At 44.6% G+C, this 20825-nt stretch overlaps 1 pseudogene across 3 annotated transcripts; it reads left to right on the plus strand.

Moving 5' to 3' along the window:
• Positions 1-6164: 6164 nt before the first annotated feature.
• On the plus strand, positions 6165-13664 carry LOC132592301 (zinc finger protein Rlf pseudogene; annotated as a pseudogene). Of its 3 annotated transcripts, none has more exons than XR_015950338.1 (2): positions 6165-6351; positions 11504-13664. The product of XR_015950338.1 is annotated as a zinc finger protein Rlf pseudogene, transcript variant X3 (transcript). The 3 variants fall into 3 exon arrangements; XR_015950337.1 differs by having other exon boundaries at positions 6166-6410; positions 11508-13664; XR_015950336.1 differs by lacking the exon at positions 6165-6351 and adding an exon at positions 9956-10464.
• Positions 13665-20825: the final 7161 nt, after the last annotated feature.

Raw genomic sequence — 20825 nt, forward strand, 5'->3', positions numbered from 1 at the left:
CGATGCTGTAAAGAAAAATATTGCATAGGAACCTGGAATGTAAGAACCATGAATAGAGGTAAGCTGGATGTGGTCAAAAATGAGATGACAAGAATAAATATCGACATCCTGGGCATCAGTGAACTAAAATGGAAGGGAATGGGTGAATTCAGTTCGGGTGACTATCATATCTACTACTGTGGGCAAGAATCCTGTAGAAGAAATGGAGTGGCCCTCATAGTCAACAAAAGAGTGGCAAAAGCTGTAATGGGATGCAATCTCAAAAATGACAGAATGATCTCGATACGAATCCAAGGCAGACCTTTTAACATCACAGTAATCCAAGTTTATGCACCAACTACCGGTGCTGAAGAAAGTGAAATTGACCAATTCTATGAAGACCTACAACACCTTCTAGAAATGACACCAAAGAAGGATGTTCTTCTCATTACAGGGGATTGGAATGCTAAAGTAGGGAATCAAGAGATAAAAGGAACAACTGGCAAGTTTGGCCTTGGAGTTCAAAACGAAGCAGGGCAAAGGCTAATAGAGTTCTGTCAAGAGAACAAGCTGGTCATCACAAACACTCTTTTCCAACAACACAAGAGACGACTCTACACATGGATATCACCAAATGGGCAGCATCGAAATCAGATTGATTATATTCTCTGCAGCCAAAGATGGAGAAGCTCTATACAGTCAGCAAAAACAAGACCTGGAGCTGACTGTAACTCAGATCATCAGCTTCTTATAGCAAAATTCCAGCTTAAACTGAAGAAAGTAGGAAAAACCACTGGGCCAGTAAGATACAATCTGAATCAAATCCCTTATGAATACACAGTGGAAGTGAGGAACAGGTTTAAGGATTTAGATTTGGTGGACAGAGTGCCTGAAGAACTATGGATGGAGGCTCGTAACATTATACAGGAGGCAGCAACGAAAACCATCCCAAGGAAAAGGAAATGCAAGAAGGCAACATGGCTGTCCAACGAGGCCTTACGAATAGCGGAGGAGAGGAGGCAAGCAAAATGCAAGGGAGATAGGGAAAGATACAGGAAACTGAATGCAGATTTCCAAAAAACAGCAAGGAGAGATAAGAGGGTCTTCTTAAATGAGCAATGCAAAGAAATAGAGGAAAACAATAGAATGGGGAAAACCAGAGATCTGTTCAAGAAAATTGGAGATATGAAAGGAACATTTCGTACAAAGATTACCATAATCAAGGACAAAAGTGGTAAGGACCTAACAGAAGCAGAAGACATCAAGAAGAGGTGGCAAGAATACACAGAGGAATTATACCAGAAAGATATGGAGGTCTCGTACACCCCAGGTAGTGTGGTTGCTGACCTTGAGCCAGACATCTTGGAGAGTGAAGTCAAATGGGCCTTAGAAAGCACTGCTAATAACAAAGCCAGTGGAAGTGATGATATTCCAGCTGAACTATTTAAAATTTTAAAAGATGATGCTGTTAAGGTGCTACACCCAATATGCCAGCAAGTTTGGAAAACTCAGCAATGGCCAGAGGATTGGAGAAGATCAGTCTACATCCCAATTCCAAAGAAGGGCAGTGCCAAAGAATGCTCCAACTACCGCACAATTGCGCTCATTTCACACGCCAGCAAGGTTATGCTTAAAATTCTACAAGGCAGGCTTAGGCAGTATGTGGACCGAGAACTCCCAGAAGTGCAAGCTGGATTTCGAAAGGGCAGAGGAACCAGAGACCAAATAGCAAACATGCGCTGGATTATGGAGAAAGCTAGAGAGTTCCAGAAAAACGTCTACTTCTGCTTCATTGACTATGCAAAAGCCTTTGACTGTGTCGACCACAGCAAACTATGGCAAGTTCTTAAAGAAATGGGAGTGCCTGATCACCTCATCTGTCTCCTGAGAAATCTCTATGTGGGACAAGAAGCTACAGTTAGAACTGGATATGGAACAACTGATTGGTTCAAAATTGGGAAAGGAGTACGACAAGGTTGTATATTGTCTCCCTGCTTATTTAACTTATATGCAGAATTCATCATGCGAAAGGCTGGACTAGATGAATCCCAAGCAGGAATTAAGATTGCCGGAAGAAATATCAACAACCTCAGATATGCAGATGACACAACCTTGATGGCAGAAAGTGAGGAGGAATTAAAGAACCTTTTAATGAGGGTGAAAGAGGAGAGCGCAAAATATGGTCTGAAGCTCAACATCAAAAAAACCAAGATCATGGCCACTGGTCCCATCACCTCCTGGCAAATAGAAGGGGAAGAAATGGAGGCAGTGAGAGATTTTACTTTCTTGGGCTCCTTGATCACTGCAGATGGTGACAGCAGTCACGAAATTAAAAGACGCCTGCTTCTTGGGAGAAAAGCAATGACAAACCTAGACAGCATCTTAAAAAGCAGAGACATCACCTTGCCGACAAAGGTCCGTATAGTTAAAGCTATGGTTTTCCCAGTAGTGATGTATGGAAGTGAGAGCTGGACCATAAAGAAGGCTGATCGCCGAAGAATTGATGCTTTTGAATTATGGTGCTGGAGGAGACTCTTGAGAGTCCCATGGACTGCTAGAAGATCAAACCTATCAATTCTTAAGGAAATCAGCCCTGAGTGCTCCCTGGAAGGACAGATCGTGAAGCTGAGGCTCCAATACTTTGGCCACCTCATGAGAAGAGAAGAATCCTTGGAAAAGACCCTGATGTTGGGAAAGATTGAGGGCACTAGGAGAAGGGGACGACAGAGGACAAGATGGTTGGACAGTGTTCTCGAAGCTACGAACATGAGTTTGACCAAACTACGGGAGGCAGTGCAAGACAGGAGTGCCTGGCGTGCTATGGTCCATGGGGTCACGAAGAGTCGGACACGACTAAACGACTAAACAACAAAGCCCTAGACTGCCCTGTATTTTGCCAGAACAAAAGTGGCAACTCTAGTTGGGCAATACTTTTATTAGGCTAACTTTCTATATAGCATTTCTATCTCGTCTATCTACCTTTTTATCTATCTATCTATATCTAGATGGTTCTAGTTACAGGTAGGTAGCCGTGTTGGTCTGAGTCGAAGCAAAATAAAAAAATTCCTTCAGTAGCACCTTAAAGACCAACTAAGTTTTTATTTTGGTATGAGCTTTCGTGTGCATGCACACTTCTTCAGATACACAAGCTCATACCAAAATAAAAACTTAGTTGGTCTTTAAGGTGCTACTGAAGGAATTTTTTTATTTTATATCTAGATGGGTTTGGCTTAAGCAAAGAACTCTGAGAAAAGACCATCCCACCTTGACAATATGCACAGTCTTGTAGTTTGATTTCTCTATGCTTTACCTTCTTACCAGTGAGGTCATGAGCATCCAGAAATTTCCCTGATTTACTCACCAGGAAGCTAGGTTGGTAAAAAGGTAAAATGAAGGGTAAACAACACCATATGCAGGATTTTTGCATATAAAAGTCCCTTCATGGAGCTATGGAGAAATCCAACCAGAAATTCTATAGAAATGTAGATGCAGACCAGATAGAACCATAGAATTGGGAAATCACTCCTTCCGATAGATAAAGCTATTCAGGAGGACCATCCTTCAGGATGAGTGATCCTTGTTTGTGTGGCCCAATAGAATTCTTATCAGAAACATCTGTATTACATTACAGTACTGTGGTCTTCTCTCTAGAAACTATGCCTAAGCACACCTACCTGGATTTCATTCTCTCATTTTGACCCCTTCTCATTGGCCAGCATGCCAACTTGTCTAGACACACTCTCCTTGAACTCCCCCTACAAGAGTCTCTGAAGATAGTCTCTATTCTCTGGCCCTCCAAGCAATCTTTCTGCAAACTCCTGGAACTTTTAAACTTGCCTCTGGACTTCTTAGGCTTGGGGAAGGGTCTATGCCTGTGACCCTGTTTTACTAATAAAGATGTAAAATCACTTTGTGCATCAAGCCTTATGAAGAATGGTTGATGGAGTTGGATATTTTTATAGTTTTTGTTGTTGGGAGGGGGGAGGCTCTCCTAAATTCCTGGAATCAGTATAGGGTTAAAATTTAATCAAGCCCTGTGAATCCTCAACCCAGTAGCCTTTTCAACCTGATAATGGCCACTAAGTATGAGTTGTTAATTGATCAAAGGAAAGGTGATGAGCCATTATGAAATCTGTGCCAGATGCAAAGTAGCACTGAGCTCCTAGTTCACCTCATTTTTCATACTTAACTTCTACCTTATCCTCCACACAAACTGCCAACTTATTTTATCCCTCCTCCTTCTTTTACCTCCTATTATCCCACTTCTTTATATTACCAGTTTCTTATTTTAAATATATTAACCTTTATCTTTCTAATTGTCCTTGTCACCTCCTCAGGCCTGTTCAGACCAGAAGGAGTCCTCCCCTGACTGTCAGCAGCCTTTACTCACCATTCAGGAAGATGGTATTTTTAACACTATGAGGAGCCCAGGAGCAAATTGGTCACATGATCTCCTGGCAGTGTCATCCCTTTCCAACCAACTAACTAAAAGTAAATACACATATAATACTTTTAATACACCCCACTTATACCGGTATCTAAATATTTTAAGGTCAGTACAACAATTCACTGGGAGAAAAGCAATGACAAATCTAGATAGCATCTTAAAAAGCAGAGACATCACCTTGCCAACAAAGGTCCGTATAGTTAAAGTTATGGTTTTCCCAGTAGTGATGTATGGAAGTGAGAGCTGGATCATAAAGAAGGCTGATCGTCGAAGAATTGGTGCTTTTCAATTATGGTGCTGGAGGAGACTCTTGAGAGTCCCATGGACTGCAGGAAGATCAAACCTATCCATTCTGAAGGAAATCAGCCCTGAGTGCTCACTGGAAGGACAGATCCTGAAGCTGGCCACCTCATGAGAAGAGAAGACTCTCTGGAAAAGACCCTGATGTTGGGAAAGATGGAGGGCACAAGGAGAAGGGGACAACAGTGGACGAGATGGCTCGACAGTGTTCTCGAAGCTCCCAACATGAGTCTGACCAAACTGCGGGAGGCAGTGGAAGACAGGAATGCCTGGCGTGCTCTGGTCCATGGGGTCACGAAGAGTCGGACATGACTAAACAACTAAACAACAACAACATATATGATAATAATAATAATTTATTATTTATACCCCATAATTTATTAAATAATTTATTATTTATACCCCATGGAGGGACCCAGGTGGCACTGTGGTTAAACCACTGAGCCTAGGGCTTGCTGATCAGAAGGTCGGCGGTTCAAATCCCTGTGAGCTCCTGTTGCTTGGTCCCAGCTCCTGCCAACCTAGCAGTTCGAAAGCACGTCAAAATGCAAGTAGATAAATAGGAACCGCTATAGCGGGAAGGTAAACGGCGTTTTCATGTGCTGCTATGGTTTGCCAGAAGCGGCTTTGTCATGCTGGCCACATGACCTGGAAGCTATACGCCGGCTCCCTCGGCAAATAATGCGAGATGAGCGCGCAAACCCAGAGTCGGTCACGACTGGACCTAATGGTCAGGGGTCCCTTTACCTTTATTTATACCCCACCCATCTGGCTGAGTTTCCCCAGCCACTCTGGGCGGCTTCCAACAGAAGTATTAGAATACACAAATTTCTTAAAGATTAAAACCTTCCCCAAACAGCTTCCCTAAATCTATCTATCTATCTATAAAACACGTGTGTGTGTGTATAAAATATTATCTCTTTCTCTCATTCTCTTTCCATGGATGCGCTCTGAGGCGTGGGATGCTGATCTGATAGACCAGGGGTCAGCAACCTTTTTCAGCTGTGGGCCGGTCCACCGTTCCTCATACCATGTGGTGGGCTGGACCATATTTTGAAGAAAAAAATGAATGAATTCCTATGCCCCACAAATAACCCAGAGATGCATTTTAAATAAAAGGGCACATTCTACTCATGTAAAAACAGGCTGATTCCCGGACCGTCCGCGGGCCGGATTGAGAAGGCGATTGGGCCACATCCGGCCCATGGGCCTTAGGTTGCCTACCCCTGTGATAGACTGCCTCCCTCTCTTCCCCCCCTCCCCTCTTCATTACTTTATTTCCTCCGCCCCTCGGCTTCGGTTCTAGCCCCGCTCTACTTTTTCCCCCGAATGCGCCAATCAACTCCCGCTGGCCGTCGGAGACGTCACGAGAGCTCCAGCTCCGGTTGGCTGGCGTCCTTCCTATTCCTTTTTATGTATGGGTTGTGGAGGGAGAATGCAAATACGCATGCGCTTATTCCGGTTTGTTTTCCCCCCAAAGGCGACCCGCCCCCGGCCGGCGCGTGATTGTCTCAGCTTTAAATGGAGGGTCTCGGAGCGCTGCTTTCTCTTCCCCCTCCTCCCCTCCCTTTCCGCCTCCGCCTCTCTCTCCATCGGCAGGTAGTCCAACAGGCCGACCAGGAACGGTGAGTGTTTGACTTACTGGCAGACAAGCCTGAGTCGGAAGCAAGTTACTCGGAAGCAAGTTCCGTTGTGTCCCTCTCGGCAGCCTGAGGGGCTCCCCTGCCCCGGGGTGGTTGTCGCATCTCGGCCAAGTTTCCCCACGGGTGGAATAGGGTTTTCCCGTCCCGTCTTCCAAAAGAAAAAAAAAAGAGGTGTGCAGGGCTGAGAAGGGAAAGCAGCTCTCCTTTTCATTGGGACTTTTTTGGAGGTGGGGAAGGTATTTTCCGTTTTTTCCTTTTCCCACTTACGTCCTCCCTCCCAGACAGACCCTCTTGAACCCAGCTTCGTGAGAAACCGGGGCCGCTGGTGGTGAGGGGTCCCTGCCGTGCAGGAACTTTGCTTTCTTTTAAAATAGGAGGGTCGTTTTGAAACAAAAGTAAACTCTGATCCCAGGATGAGGGCCCCTGCGAGCTTGTGGGATGCGCGTCTCTCCCATCAGGAGAAATGTGGGCTTCCTTTAAATCGGAAGTGAACTTTTAATTGAAGCTGGGGGCCACTGGGGGCCTGGTTGAGTGTATGAGAGAGTCGGTCCATGCTTAGTTTAGGAGGAATTAATCTTTCTTAGCGTTTTTCCTTTTTAAACCAATATGCCTGGATCGGATATTAGGGGGCATGGGTGAACTTTGGTAGGTCCTTGTGTACCCTCTTGTTAGGCCTCTGTTCTAATATCATCAAGATATGAAGAGGCCCATGTTTCCTGTGTGCAGGGGACAAGGGTGTTGCATCAAAACTTCTATTGCTGAGAATACAGTATGTAGGATGGGTTGGAAACCTTTTGCTGTCTTGTAAATACTGTTAGGAAGGTTGCACCCCAACCCACAATCTCTGCAAAACTGTGCACTGAGATTCCAGGGGGTTCTAGGCGCTCCAAGGGTTGTTGGGAAGATTGCTAGTGCCTTTAATGGTTTATTTAACATATTTACACCTGGAAGTCTGCAGTGAAGGAGAAGGTGCAGAGCATTATGCCCCAAGAGTACCATCTCTCATGGCTCTTGCCATAGCTTAAGCCTAAAGCAGCAGTTAGTCATTTGCTCTGCCCAGCAGCTCATGGAGGTCTGGCCTTTGTTGTCCACCCTTCTTCCAACACACCTCACTAAACCCAACACCTCCCCTTCTATCTCCTCCCCCCCATACTAAAACCTGCACTTTTTTTTTACTGTGACATCACTCCCCTACCCGGTCACCTTGGCAACCTCTGCTTTGCACAGATCCAGGAGTCTTTCCCTCTTTGTTGTGCTAATGACCAGCAATCAGCACCTTTGTTAATGGCTTATCCTTGGCTAGCTATGTGAGCTAGCTGGACTTGTGATCCCAAACTTTAAAGCAACAGTGCTGTACTTGCTGAGCATTTGTTATGTGACTTTTAAAATCTGCCTTCCCAGCCTTGTGCTGTCCTGCTTTTTTGGACTCAACTCCCACCACACCTGACTGCTAGTCATTCTGCTTGGGGATGAGTGGGAGCAAAGCACCTGGGGGGCACCAAGTTGGGGAAAGGCTGTAATGATTAAATTCTACAGTTCAGTTCTGCAAGTCCTGCCCCTGAGCAAAATGTACAGGGCACCTGTGATTAATAGAAATATGAACAGTAGAAGAACTGAAAACCGTATGCTAACATGACTTAGTTGGTAGACACTTAATCTCATGGTTGTGGGTTCAAGCCCTACATTGGGCAAAAGATTCCTGCATTGCAAGGGGTTGGACTAGATGACCCTCGTGGTCCCTTCCAACTCTACTATGATTCTTTGATTTAACACATGCATGGGAAATTGAAGTAAAAGAGCACCTTAGATGCGTGACAATTATTCACAGTTTACTTAGTGACTTATATGATGGTGTTAAGCTGCTGTAGGGACGCAGGTGGCGCTGTGGGTTAAACCACAGAGCCTAGGGCTTGCCGGCTCCTGCTCAGTCCCAGCTCCTGCCAACCTAGCAGTTCGAAAGCACGTCAAAGTGCAAGTAGATAAATAAGTACCGCTACAGCAGGAAGGTAAACAACGTTTCCGTGTGCTGCTCTGGTTCGCCAGAAGCGGCTTTGTCATGCTGGCCACATGACCTGGAAGTTGTATACTGGCTCCCTCGGCCAGTAAAGTGAGATGAGTGCTGCAACCCCAGAGTCAGTCACGACTGGACCTAATGGTCAGGGGTCCCTTTACCTTTACCTTACCTTCAGTAGCTTAGGAACTCACCAGACCTAAATCCAGCCCTGAGCCAGACAGTAAAATCGCAAGGAGTTAAAAAACAAGTTAAAAGCAAATTGAGGTGAAAAACAATAAACAAACAAAAGCAAAAGTCTCTCCCGGGAGCTTTAGTGGTCCAATCCTATACTGTAACATTTCGCAGTTGCTTTGTTGAAAATAGAAAGTCTTAAATTTTATATTGCTTCACGGAACATGAAGAGGAGCCCCATATGCAGATGGACTGAAGGACGGCTATACATTGCAAGTGGACACACACAAATGTGAATTGTACTGACCTCAAAATCTTAAGATACATGTTTTTTAAGCTGCTATATGTATATTCACTTTTCGGTTGGTTTTTTTTAGCTGGGGAAGGGATGATATTGACACAAGTTCCAGTGAGCATAGCTGTTGCTTAGTTTGGTACAGTACTGATAATGCCAAGGTCACAGGTTTGATCCCTATAAGGGGCCACCTGAATATTCCTGCATTGCAGGTGTTTGGCCTAGATGGCCCTCACGGTACCTTTCAAATTTAGAATTCTATGATTTTGTTCCTGGGTTCCTCAGAGTCTTAAAAATACCATGAGGGTATTTTACCTTTACCTTTACCTTAAGCTGCTGTACTTAAAATAGCAGCCTTTCTCTTCAAAATGAATGAGGTGTGCATTGTTGCTGTGAGGTTGTTGCTTATTTGCTGTGGTTTAAGAAGTGATTGTTGGAAGTTTGGGAATAACCCAGAGAGAAATTCCTAGGTGTCAGAAAAGATTATATATTTATGCAACAACTGCACCCATGTTTTGTTAGCCCCAAAATGGAAAGTGAACGAGGTCCCAGCTAAAGAGGAGTGGTAACTTAAGTTGACAGAATATGCAGAACTTGCAGATTTAACAAATAGAATAAGAGAGCAAGAATATATTTAAAGAAGAGTGGAAAACATTTATTGAATGTATGGAAAATAACTAAAGCTGAAAACACTGGCAGTACTAAGATAAATTCAACAGAGGAAATAATTTCTGATGGATGTAAAAGTGGAAAACTGATTTGCATGGAAAATATGTGGGAATGCATGATATGTAAAATGAAGGAGAAGAAGGGAAGTCATTGGATATTTTAATGTTTGTAAAATATTCATTTTGAAATTGAAAATTGAATAAAAATAATTATAAAATAGAAGTGATGGTTGGAAGTGATCCAGTCCATAGAAGCTATGCAACATATCATTGTGAAGATTTGAAGAGGGAACAAAATAAAAATATTCCTTCCAGTAGCACCTTAGAGACCAACTAAGTTTGTCATTGGTATGAGCTTTCTTGTACACACACACTTCTTCAGATACACTGAAATGCACACAAAAGCTCATACCAATGACAAACTTAGTTGGTCTCTAAGGTGCTACTGGAAGGAATTTTTTTATTTTGTTTTGACTACTTCAGAACAACACGGCTACCTACCTGTAATTTGAAGAGGGGTTAGCCTAGGTGACTTGGAGGCTGTATCCTGTTCTCAGATTTTAATACAACAGCGAGAGAGACTCCTTGAAGCTTAATAGCAATTCATGGTTCAGCTGTGTTAGTGGGGCATCATCATTATTTTTAAAATCATGGGAAGGTTGCTTATGCAAAAGGCAGGGGATTAGAACCTGAGTGCCAGAGCTTGCTTTCCCTAGTGAGCACTTATTCAGAACATCTAGCCCTTTAAGAAAAAATAGGTACAGTACTAACAGTTGCAACTTAGCAACCTTAGCAACAGAACACTGCTTAGTCTCTGGTTCGCTAGGGAAGTGTGGAGCTGAATCACAGGGAATCTACCACTGCCTAACATATAGCAAGACTTCTGTGCCTTTCCCTGTGGAATAATGAATAAGAGTCGCCTTTTTGAATAGAAGATACAAAAGAAGGTATAAAATTTGTCTATAATTATTATTATTATTATTTTTGCAAAGTGTCATTGGGGGACTAACCTTTAGGTTGTTATTGTTGGCATCCATCTATCTCCAGAGACAATGCAGTGTGCCTCCAGGGGTGAAATCAAACCATTGCATTAGCAACACCCCCTTCTCGGCCTTGCTGATGTGCTCCAAAGGAAAGCAGAGCAATAAGTTTGGCACCAGCTTGCATGGCTCCATCCAACTGTCTTGGGGACTCCACTCTGGATTTGTTTAGGGTTTACTCCTTAGCCTTTTCTTCATCCAAAGATATTCCTCAAAGCAGCAGAGGTTTAGGATCAGGGTTTTCCTTCTAGGGTTATTCTTTCTGTAAAATGAATGTTAATCATGTGTTCATCATTGAGAAAACAATTAAAGAGAGGTGGAGCAGGTTTGTTAAACAGAAATCAGTGAAAACAGGATGCCGAACTAGATGAGTCTTGGATCTGACTCGGCAGAGTTGTTTTTATGCTTTTATCTCTCCATTTTATCTCTAAAAGATCTGGCTTGGCTTAGAACATTAAGTGGATGGTGCAGAAATTGAAATAAGATTGAAATAAGAAATGCCAGAGTATGTATCTATATATAACCCTCTAATCCAGGCATGGGAAACCTGTGGCCATTCTGATGTTTCTGAATTACAACTCTCACCATCCCTGGTCATTGGTCATACTTCCTGGGGTTAATGGAAATTGGAGTCCAGCAACATTTGAAGGGCCACGGTTCCCCAAATCTGCAATCGCTTCTGGATTGAGAGGGATAGCTCAGTCAGTGGAGCATGAGACTCTTAGGGTTGTGGGTTCAAGCCTCACATTGGGCAAAAGATTCCTGCATTGCAGGGGGTTGGACTAGATGACCCCTATGGTCCCTTCCAACACTACAATTCTATGAAATGCCTAGAAATCTGAAGAAAGAGCATCTGTCCAGTTTTTTCATTTTTCTCCCTTTTGTTTTTAAGAGAGATCTCTGGGGCTAAATAAAGATTTGAGTTGCGCTCTCTTCTTTCCTATAGGCAGAAGAAGCAGGCCTTGTTGTGCCTGTTTTGTTATGTGTGAGAGCCTTGCAGCCCCGATCAAATGAAAATGATGACATGAAGACCTCTGTATGCCGGAAGACCTCAAAGTAAGAAGAGCATGTCAGCTCACTGAATACTTACTTGAGCCAAGCAAGGAAAGATACAGTCTACTAAAAGAGCTCTACCTGCAGCTAGATAAAAAATTGGATGGAAAAAACTCCCTGTGTTGTGAGCTGCTGTTGGTTTGAAAGGTGTATTGGCCATTTGATCCAGAATTTTGGGACTGGAAAACTCTGAAGTGACACTGGAGAAGAAAAGAAGTTTCTGATTCGGGGGATGATCTGAGTTGCAGGAAGATGTCTGTCAGTGAAACTGCTATGTTAGATGTTTTCCTAAGTGATAGTGAAGATAATAATTCTGAAGGTCAAGATACATTAAATCGGCCTAAAGTGAGAGTTAAAAAGCCCATTGGGTCCTCGGAAAGGTACCAGAGGTGGCTTCAGTACAAATTTTTCTGTGCTATTTGCAAAAAGGAATGTATAGAGGCCAGAATACTTCACCATTCTAAGATGCATATGGAAGGTGGCATTTATACATGCCCAGTGTGTATAAAAAAGTTCAAGAGGAAGGATGTCTTTGTGAAGCATGTGATGGAACATGTAAAAATGCCTCCTAGTAGGAAATACCGTGGTAAGAAGAAGTTGCTGTTGAAGAAAGAGAGGCTGGCAAAGAGCAGTCTAGCCAGAATTGCTTTCGTGGCTTTGGGAGAACAAGCCAGAACTGACATGCAGGATTACATCACGTTTAGTAAGCTAGAAAACTGCCACTTGCAGGACAGGGACCTGTACCCATGCCCAGGCACGGATTGCTCCAAGGTGTATAAGCAATTCAAGTACTTAAGTGTTCACTTGAAAGCTGAACACAAAAATGATCCAAATGCAATGCACTACCTGGACATGAAAAACAGGAGAGAGAGGTGTGCATACTGCAGGCGGCATTTTGTTTCGGCGTTCCATCTACAGGAGCATGAACATGTGCACAGTGGCCCTCAGCCGTACATGTGTGTGTCAGTGGGCTGCTATGCTAGGTTTGGATCAGTGAATGAGCTGCTCCGTCACAAGCTGCAACATGACAATCTGCGTTATAAATGTGAGCTCAGTGGCTGTAACATTGTTTTCAGTGACTTGGGGCAGCTCTACCATCACGAAGCTCAGCATTTTAGGGATGCTTCTTATGCATGCAACTTCAGTGGCTGTAAAAAATTCTACTATTTCGAAGCAGAGTTTACGGATCACATGTCGATGCATATTACAAATGGTCAAATTAAGAAGGTACGGATTAAGCAGGAGGAAAATGTTTCTGGGGACAGTCTTACTTCCCTTTCAGATTTGGAGGTATTTGAACAAAAAGATCCCGCCTGCCTACATGAGAGTCTTAATTTGCCTTCAGGAGCTACAAACTCAGAGGGAATCCAGCAGGTTAAGCTAGAACCTACAAACTCAGAGGGAATCCTGCAAGTTAAACAGGAAGCTATGTTTGATGGAGAGGTGGATGTTAAAGTAATTACAGTTTAAGAAGCAATATTGACCCTCTAGCCAGTGACATGCAGTTGGTGCCATTGACAGAAGCAGTAGATTTGGCCGGGCAACTCCTCTCTCTTAAACTCCCCTGTTAAAATGTTTTGATCTGGGTTAAGCAGATACATAGTTATTTTAGTCTTAACATAGTGTTTTATTGTCCAACATAGAATTTTAAAATTCATCTCTGGTTATTTTTGTGCTTTAAAAAAATGTTTTTAGTTGTTTTTATTATACTTTGTACATCACATTGAGAAATATATTTGGAACACAACATCTTAAAGACTTAACCAATTTATTCTGGCAAGAGCTTTTGATTACCTCGGTTCACTTCATGAAGCGTAATCGTAAAGTGGTCAGCATATAAATACATTATTCTGGCAGTGTCTTTCTGTACCATGGTCTAACATAAACAGACCTTTTCAGGGTTGTTCTGAGACGGATCCCAAGGTGTTGGCTGCTATTAGAATACATTTCAGTACATTTCAGTGGAAGGAAAATGTCAAAAACAATGCAGGAAATAATGCAGTTGTTTCTGTGATGCTTGCAGATTGAAATAAAGATAACGAATATGACTCCTATTTGCTTGCATGATTTCTGTTCCAGGTCTCTGAAAACCATGTGAAATGCAGCAACTTCTCCTATTTTCATTTCTGATTGGATTCTCTGACACCATAAACCACAACTCCCATCTTCCCTTGCTGTGATACAGAGGCCCACAGGTTCACCATCCTGCTCTGTATGAACAGCTGTGCATCTAGATGTGGTTTCAAGAGTATGTGTCGTGAAATTGCACCACCACAATCTCTGGACAGCAGACTGAACAGGCACACAGATCACCTGCTCAAAATCATCTTTGCTATGGTAGGGCACTGAAACTTTTGAAAGTTGTGCTCTATTTTACATGGCTGAAAAAGATTTTACAGTGGTACCTCGACTTACAAAGGCGATCCATTCCGCGGTGCTCTTCGTAAGTCAAAACCTTAGGATGTTGAAGCGTCCGTTTTGCTCATGGGCGAAGCGCGATTTTGCACTTCTGCGCATGCGCAGAACGCGCACATGGCAAAAATACTTCTGGGTTTGCCGACTTCGGAAGTTGAAACCTTTGGAAGTCGAGGCATTCGGATGTCAAGGTACCACTGTACAGCAGTTTGGAAAGGATGGGAACCCATTCAAACAAAAGCAAGTAATTCTTTAGGGAGTCATTGTGCTCTGCTGAGTTAAATTAACATTTTATTGCAATGGGTCATTAGGTGTTTAATACAACACAAAAATAAAACACCTTATGCTTCACCTATATACGAATGACATATGAATGGTTAGCTCACTGCCCATAAGCACACATTACCAGCACATGTGTAAGCCACAGCTCTTACCTACCAAGGCCAGAAATAGCACCATGCCTAGAACTCACTCTATGATAATGAGGTGAGGAGGATGAAGGATGTACATTTCACCCCCTCCTGTCTATTGCTTGGATTGTTGATCAATGTTAAAGGTATTTTGTATGAACAACAATTCGAATTTATAGGAAGGGTATGTGTGAAACGTATACTTTATATACGCCAGTGTGTGCTGTAAACTGGGTACTGTTGTATGATCTGCTTCAACCAGACTCTGTAAAAATTGTGGTGTTTCTCTTGCTACTCTTAATTTTTGTGCCATTGCTACTGTCAGGGGGACTCCCTACAGGGAGCCTGCCCCCACCATCCTGACCAGCACTTAGCCCAGCGACAGCGCGAGCAGCGGGTCAGGGGGAAGCGGAATGGAGGAAGGAAGGCTCAGTGAGGCATCAGAGCCCCTGCACCACTCTGACCAACAAGTGGAGGAGGGACGGCTCAGGGAGACGTCAGAGCCCAGGCACTGCCCCAGCCGGCCAGGGGAAGAAGGGGCACTGCGACTACCGGTGCCCAAATTGAGGCGCGCGCCCAAACGCAGGGCAAAGTGGTGGCGTTTCGGGGTGCCCAGGTTATTATGTTGGCCCGGAGCCGACAAGTGCCATTGCCGGGTTCTGAGAGTGACTAGGAGGTCATGTTTTCTGCTATTTCTGCACTGTAAATGGTATGCACAATAAACCTTTAAAGACACAATGCACTGGAGTAAGTACTGGAGCGTCTTTACTCGGGAGTAGCTGCAACAACTCCCTGACAGCTACTCTTAATTTTTGTGTCAGTTTCCCTCCAGAATGCTGAACACTCCCAGAACACCAGCAGAATGTCCAAAATGGGACAGGACACGATCAGTTTCTAACTATTTTAAATGCTCCTTAACAGTTGCCCTTAAAAGGCTTGAACTAAGCCTTACTATAATACTTTTTGTTTATTGAAACATATAAAGGGGCAGTAATAACACGAAGCTCAGAATGACTCTGTTTCAGCTGAGCCTACACAAGATGCTGTGAAAGTATTTGTTGTTTATTCACTCCATTTCTAAACTTCCATTCACCTAATGTATGTCTATAATGAAGGTACATAGAAGCAGTTAGAAAAGAATATGAAACAAAAAATCCAAATAATTCACAAATAGTTAAAACAGGGTATAAAAAAAGCAAGGTCTGAATGCTGTGATGTACCAAAATTTTAAAGGTTGCATTTTAATTGAAAACCAAAACATTTCCAATTTTCTATGACAAATAAAAACTTTTTTAAAAAAATCTCTAACTGGCAAGGAAAACAAACATTAATCCTATAACGAGCGAGGAAACAAGTCTCTCCAGACTGAGTAATGTAAAATCTGCGGATCGCATTCCACCTTCTTGCTGCAGCTCCACGCCGGAAGCTTCGCCTCCTTCCCCGCCTCTCCGAAGTAGCTCCGCCTCTCCTCCCCATTGGGCAGCGCTGGGAAGTGGGGCGGGAGGGAAAAAACCAGCTCCAGCAGCGCGCTGCATTTGCGTCATCGCCCCGCGAGAGGGGCGAACGCCCAATGGGAACCTGTCTTTCGCGGCCGCCTCGCCTCGCCGAAGGGTGGCAGCATGCGCAGGAGCCGGGAGTGGGCGGGATCGTCGGGTCACGTGGGCCCGTCCCCCGCCGATGTGGTCAGCGGCTGCGGGGTCACGTGATTCTTTGCCTATGCGCTGTGGGGCCGGGTGCAGATGGCGGACGCCGAGGCTGACGCGGCCCTGCAGCCAGAGATGCCCCGGCTGGCCGCCGGCCTCAGCTCTCGGCTCCGGCAGCTGCAGGTGGAGCTCAGCGAGCAGGGGGTGGACGAGGGCTCGTCGGCCGCCTATTGCCGGGAATTCTTTCAGGTGAGCGGGGTGGGCCTGGCGCTCGGGCGGTTATTTTTTTTTGGTGGGGGGTTGGGCGCGCGGGCGGGACGATTTGCGACGGCGGGGGGAGGGTTAGGCTCGGCCGCTCGAGGAGGTTTCGGGCGCCGGGGCCCCGTGGAGGAGGAGACTGAGGCGCTGGGGAGGCGGGGCCGAGGGACCGTCCCTTTTGGTTAAACGGGTGGGGGGGGGGCTTCGTTTAACGTAAACCATAACACCCCTCCCTCCTTCCGCGGACTCTTTCTCTTTTCTTCGCCGCTCTTTGCACCCACACCATGTCCTCCTTCTCCATAGCTTTCTAACAGCTGTAGTTGAGGGGTTTATCAGTTGTCCGAGTTCTCTCGCCTCTTATCTCCCTCCCCCGGTTTACTTAAAATCCTTACAAAAATCTGGTGTGATCTAGTCCTGCTTTGGCTACCTGTCCTGCTTCTTACTGCTAGTTGTTTCCATAGCTCCCCCCTCCCCCTGTACTTTGCATCTACTGGATATCTTCAAGTTATTTGTTTTTATTGTTTCTAATAATAATAACAGCAATAAATTCATCCCCTCTACTTCTGTTGGGATATGTATAGTACAGTGGAACCTCGGTTTATGAACACCTCGGTTTACGAATTTTCGGTTTACGAACGCCGCGGACCCATCTGGAATGGATTAATTCACTTTCCATTACTTTCAATGGGAAAGTTCGCTTGAGTTTATGAACGCTTGAGTTTATGAACAGACTTCTGGAACCAATTACACCCATGCTTCGGGTTATGTACGCTTCAGGTTGAGTACTCCACAGACCCGTCTGGAACGGGTTAATCCACTTTCCATTACTTTCAATGGGAAAGTTCGCTTCAGTTTATGAACGCTTCAGTTATGAACAGAACCAATTGTGTTCATAAACCGAGGTACCACTGTATATTGGATGAGGCTGCCCAAATACCAGTATGTGTTTTGGCCCTGCTTGAGGAGCTTCCAGGGATTAGTTGGGTGGCTGCAACAGACATGGCCAGTTTTCTGAATAAATAGTCCCAGTGGTATGACTTTATTTGAAAATGGAATTTTTATTCTTATTGCCATAGTTTTTCTGTGTTATATATAGTATTGGATTGAAAGTTTCAACAAAGCATTGTTGAATGTAGTGTGCATGCAAACATGAAAATGTCACATCAAATATAACCACCACTTTGAAGTTTCTGCCAAGAACTTCCTCCAGCAACATACATTCCAGCTGATTCCTCCAGTTTGCTCTGCTGCACTAGGGAGTTCCCAGTGCAGCTACTCCAGTGCAAGCACAGACTGATCAGCTGGTGGTTGGGTCCTCAAAGCACCTGCAGATCCCTTTTTGACCTGGGAAATGACTTTATTTCATGTCATCAGTATCACGTGATGTCACAGATCTTATTATATAGAGAGCATATGTAATTAGGCCTATGAACCGAAGTTTTCATAGTCCTGGTTTAGGCCATGAATGTGTAGACGGAATGTGTAGGTGGTTCACATGTCACGTGTCTAGGGTGGCTCAAAACTCCAGGATTGCCATGATGACCATGGGCCTGTCAAAGCATATCACTGGCTCAACACATGGCAGGCCACACTTTGGATCTCAACTGCACAGGAAGAGGTTGATCTGAAAGTTTGGAATGTTGACACCAGCTCCTTATCATGGTCAAATTGCTTCCTTTTGAAATTTAGGCTTTCAGCACCTTTCCCCCTCTGCAGAGATAAAAAGGTAAATGGACCCCTGACCATTAGGTCCAGTCGTGACCGACTCTGGGGTTGCGGTGCTCATCTTGCATTATTGGCTGAGGGAGCCGGCGTACAACTTCCAGGTCATGTGGCCAGCATGACAAAGCCGCTTCTGGTGAACCAGAGCAGCACACGGAAACGCCGTTTACCTTCCTGCTGTAGCGGTACCTATTTATCTACTTGCACTTTGACGTGCTTTCGAACTGCTAGGTTGGCAGGAGCTGGGACTGAGCAATGGGAGCTCACCCCATCGCAGGGATTCAAACCACTGACCTTCTGATCAGCAAGCCCTAGACTCTGTGGTTTAACTCACAGTGCCACCTGCATCTCTTCTGCAGAGATGGGGGGATTTTTAAGATGGTCTGTCCTCAGATCCTGTGGATTTTCTGACGTCTCTTGGTTGCCCTGTATGATGATGACCTCAGTTGGGAGCCAGAGAAAATTTGTCCTTGTTAATTCTCCTTCACCTATCAGTGGCTTTTTATACCATCGACCATGGTATCCTTCTGGAGCCAATGTCCGAGTTAGAGGTAGGTGGTTCAGGTCCTACTTGGATGATCGTTTCCAGAGGGTGATGGACGGGGACTGCTCTTTGGCCCTTCAATGTGGGGTTGCTCAGGGTTCTATTTAATCCCCTATGCTATTTAACACCAACATGAAACAGCTGAGTGGGGTTATCTGGAATTTTGGAGTACGCTGTTAGCAATATACTGATGACACACAGCTCTGCTTCTCCTTTATATCTGCAGGTGCAGCAGTGGATGCGCTGGACCATTGTCTTTCCTCAGTAAAATACTGGATGGGAGCCAACAATGGAAGCTCAATCAAGAGAAGACTGAGGCACTGTTAGTGGGTGGTTCCCTAGACCGGATGGATGGAAGGTGGCCTGCTCTTATGGGGTTACATTCCCTCTGAAGGAGCAGGTACATCGCTTGGGAGTACTAGATGCTTTGCTGTTGCTTGAAGCTTAGGTCACCTCAGTTGCACGAAACGCCTTCCATCAGTTTCATCTGGTGGCCCATCTGTGCCCCTATCTGGACAGGGATAGCCCAGCTTCTATCAACTATGCTGTCGTAACTTCTAGTAATGCATTATACGTGCAACGGCCTCTCATATTGGTTCAGAAAATTAAGCTAGTGTAGGATTCCTCTACTAGGTTGCTCACCAGGCCATGACAGTTTGAGCATATTACAGTGATCCTAGCCTAACTGCACTGGCTTCCAATTGGTTTCCTGGCCCAGTTCAAAGTGCTGGTTTTGTCCTATAAAGCCTTAAACTGCTCATGACTGCAATACCTCAAAGACTACGTATCCCCATGTGAACCAACCCAGAACCTGCAATCCTCATTGGAGGCCCTTTTTATGCCTCCTCAATGAGATGTCAGGAGGATGGCAACAGGGGGACAGGCCTCTATTGCAGTAACTCCCCATTTGTGGAATGCTCTCCCCAGGGAGGCTCGCCTAGCACCTTCATTATGCATCTTTAAGTGTCAGGTGAAAATGTCCCTATTCAATCAGGCCTTCAGCTGATTAACATTCTGTGTCCTCTTAAATGTTTTTGTGGGAGGTGGGGCCATGGGTTTATCTTGTTCTTATTTTTATTTTGTATTTTTATGCTGTCAGCCACCCTGGGATCTTTGGATGAAGGGAGGTAAATAAGTAACTTAAATATTTAATCATGATTGATGAGGAAAACACAACAATATTAAAACTCCATAAGCAGCATTAAAAAAAACTGATTTCAACTTCCAAGGGAGTGAAACTGTTAAAAGGTTTGCAAAAAATAATAATAGGCATTTTGCTTGATTTCAAAAAGGCCACATCTACACCATAAGTTTTAAGCACCATTATACCACTCAATGAGGGGAACAGTGATCTCGTAAGAATTCTCAGCACCCTTAACAATCTATGGTTCCCAGGATATTTTGTGGGAAGCCATTGCTGCTTAAAGTGGTAAAATACTGCTTTAAATGTATGATGTAGATGTGGCAAAAGATAGCAAAGTGAGCATGAACACAGCTGGGGCACTACCACCAATAAAGCCCATCCAGAGGAGGCCCCTCATAGCTCTTAATGTATGACACAAGGCTGATAATGGAGGCAGGTGTTTCCACGTTTTAAGCTGTCAGCCTGGTTAGCTCAGTTGCTTAAGAGCATGGTGCTGATAATGCCAAGGTGGCAGGTTCGATCCCCCTTTGGGGCAGCTGCATCCCCCTTTGGGGGGGGGGCTGGACTAGATCAGTGTTTCTCAACCTTGGGTCCCCAGCTGTTGTTGGACCTACATCTCCCATCACTTTTTGCTACTGGTCTTGCTAGCTAGGGATGATGGGAATTGTAGTCCAGCAACAGCTGGGGACCCAAGGTTGAGGAACATCGGACTGGATGATAATCCTCAGAATTCCTTCCAACTCTACAATTCTATGTTTCTGCTCCCTGAGGAAAAATGTGTGGAAGAGATGGGGACAAAGAGAAAAGGGAAAAGAAGTATATGGCTAGACCACTGTTAGCTCTGGCCGCACTGCCTTTTGGATTGGGGCCTGCCCATTGTTAATTGCAGCCCCACCCACTCACTCTAATATGGCCTCCGTGATGTTTCCTGTCTTAAAGCCATCCAAAGTGGCCACCAATGCTTCCTACAGGAGTGAGTTACATAGTTGAACTGTGCACTGTGTGAATAAGTACTCCCCCCCCCCCCGCTCCCAATCCTAAATCTTCCGAAATTCAGCTTCAGTTGCTTTCCTAGTGAT

Source organism: Zootoca vivipara, chromosome 6 (genome assembly GCF_965207765.1).
Source record: "Zootoca vivipara chromosome 6, rZooViv2.hap1.1, whole genome shotgun sequence".
Taxonomy (NCBI): domain Eukaryota; kingdom Metazoa; phylum Chordata; class Lepidosauria; order Squamata; family Lacertidae; genus Zootoca; species Zootoca vivipara.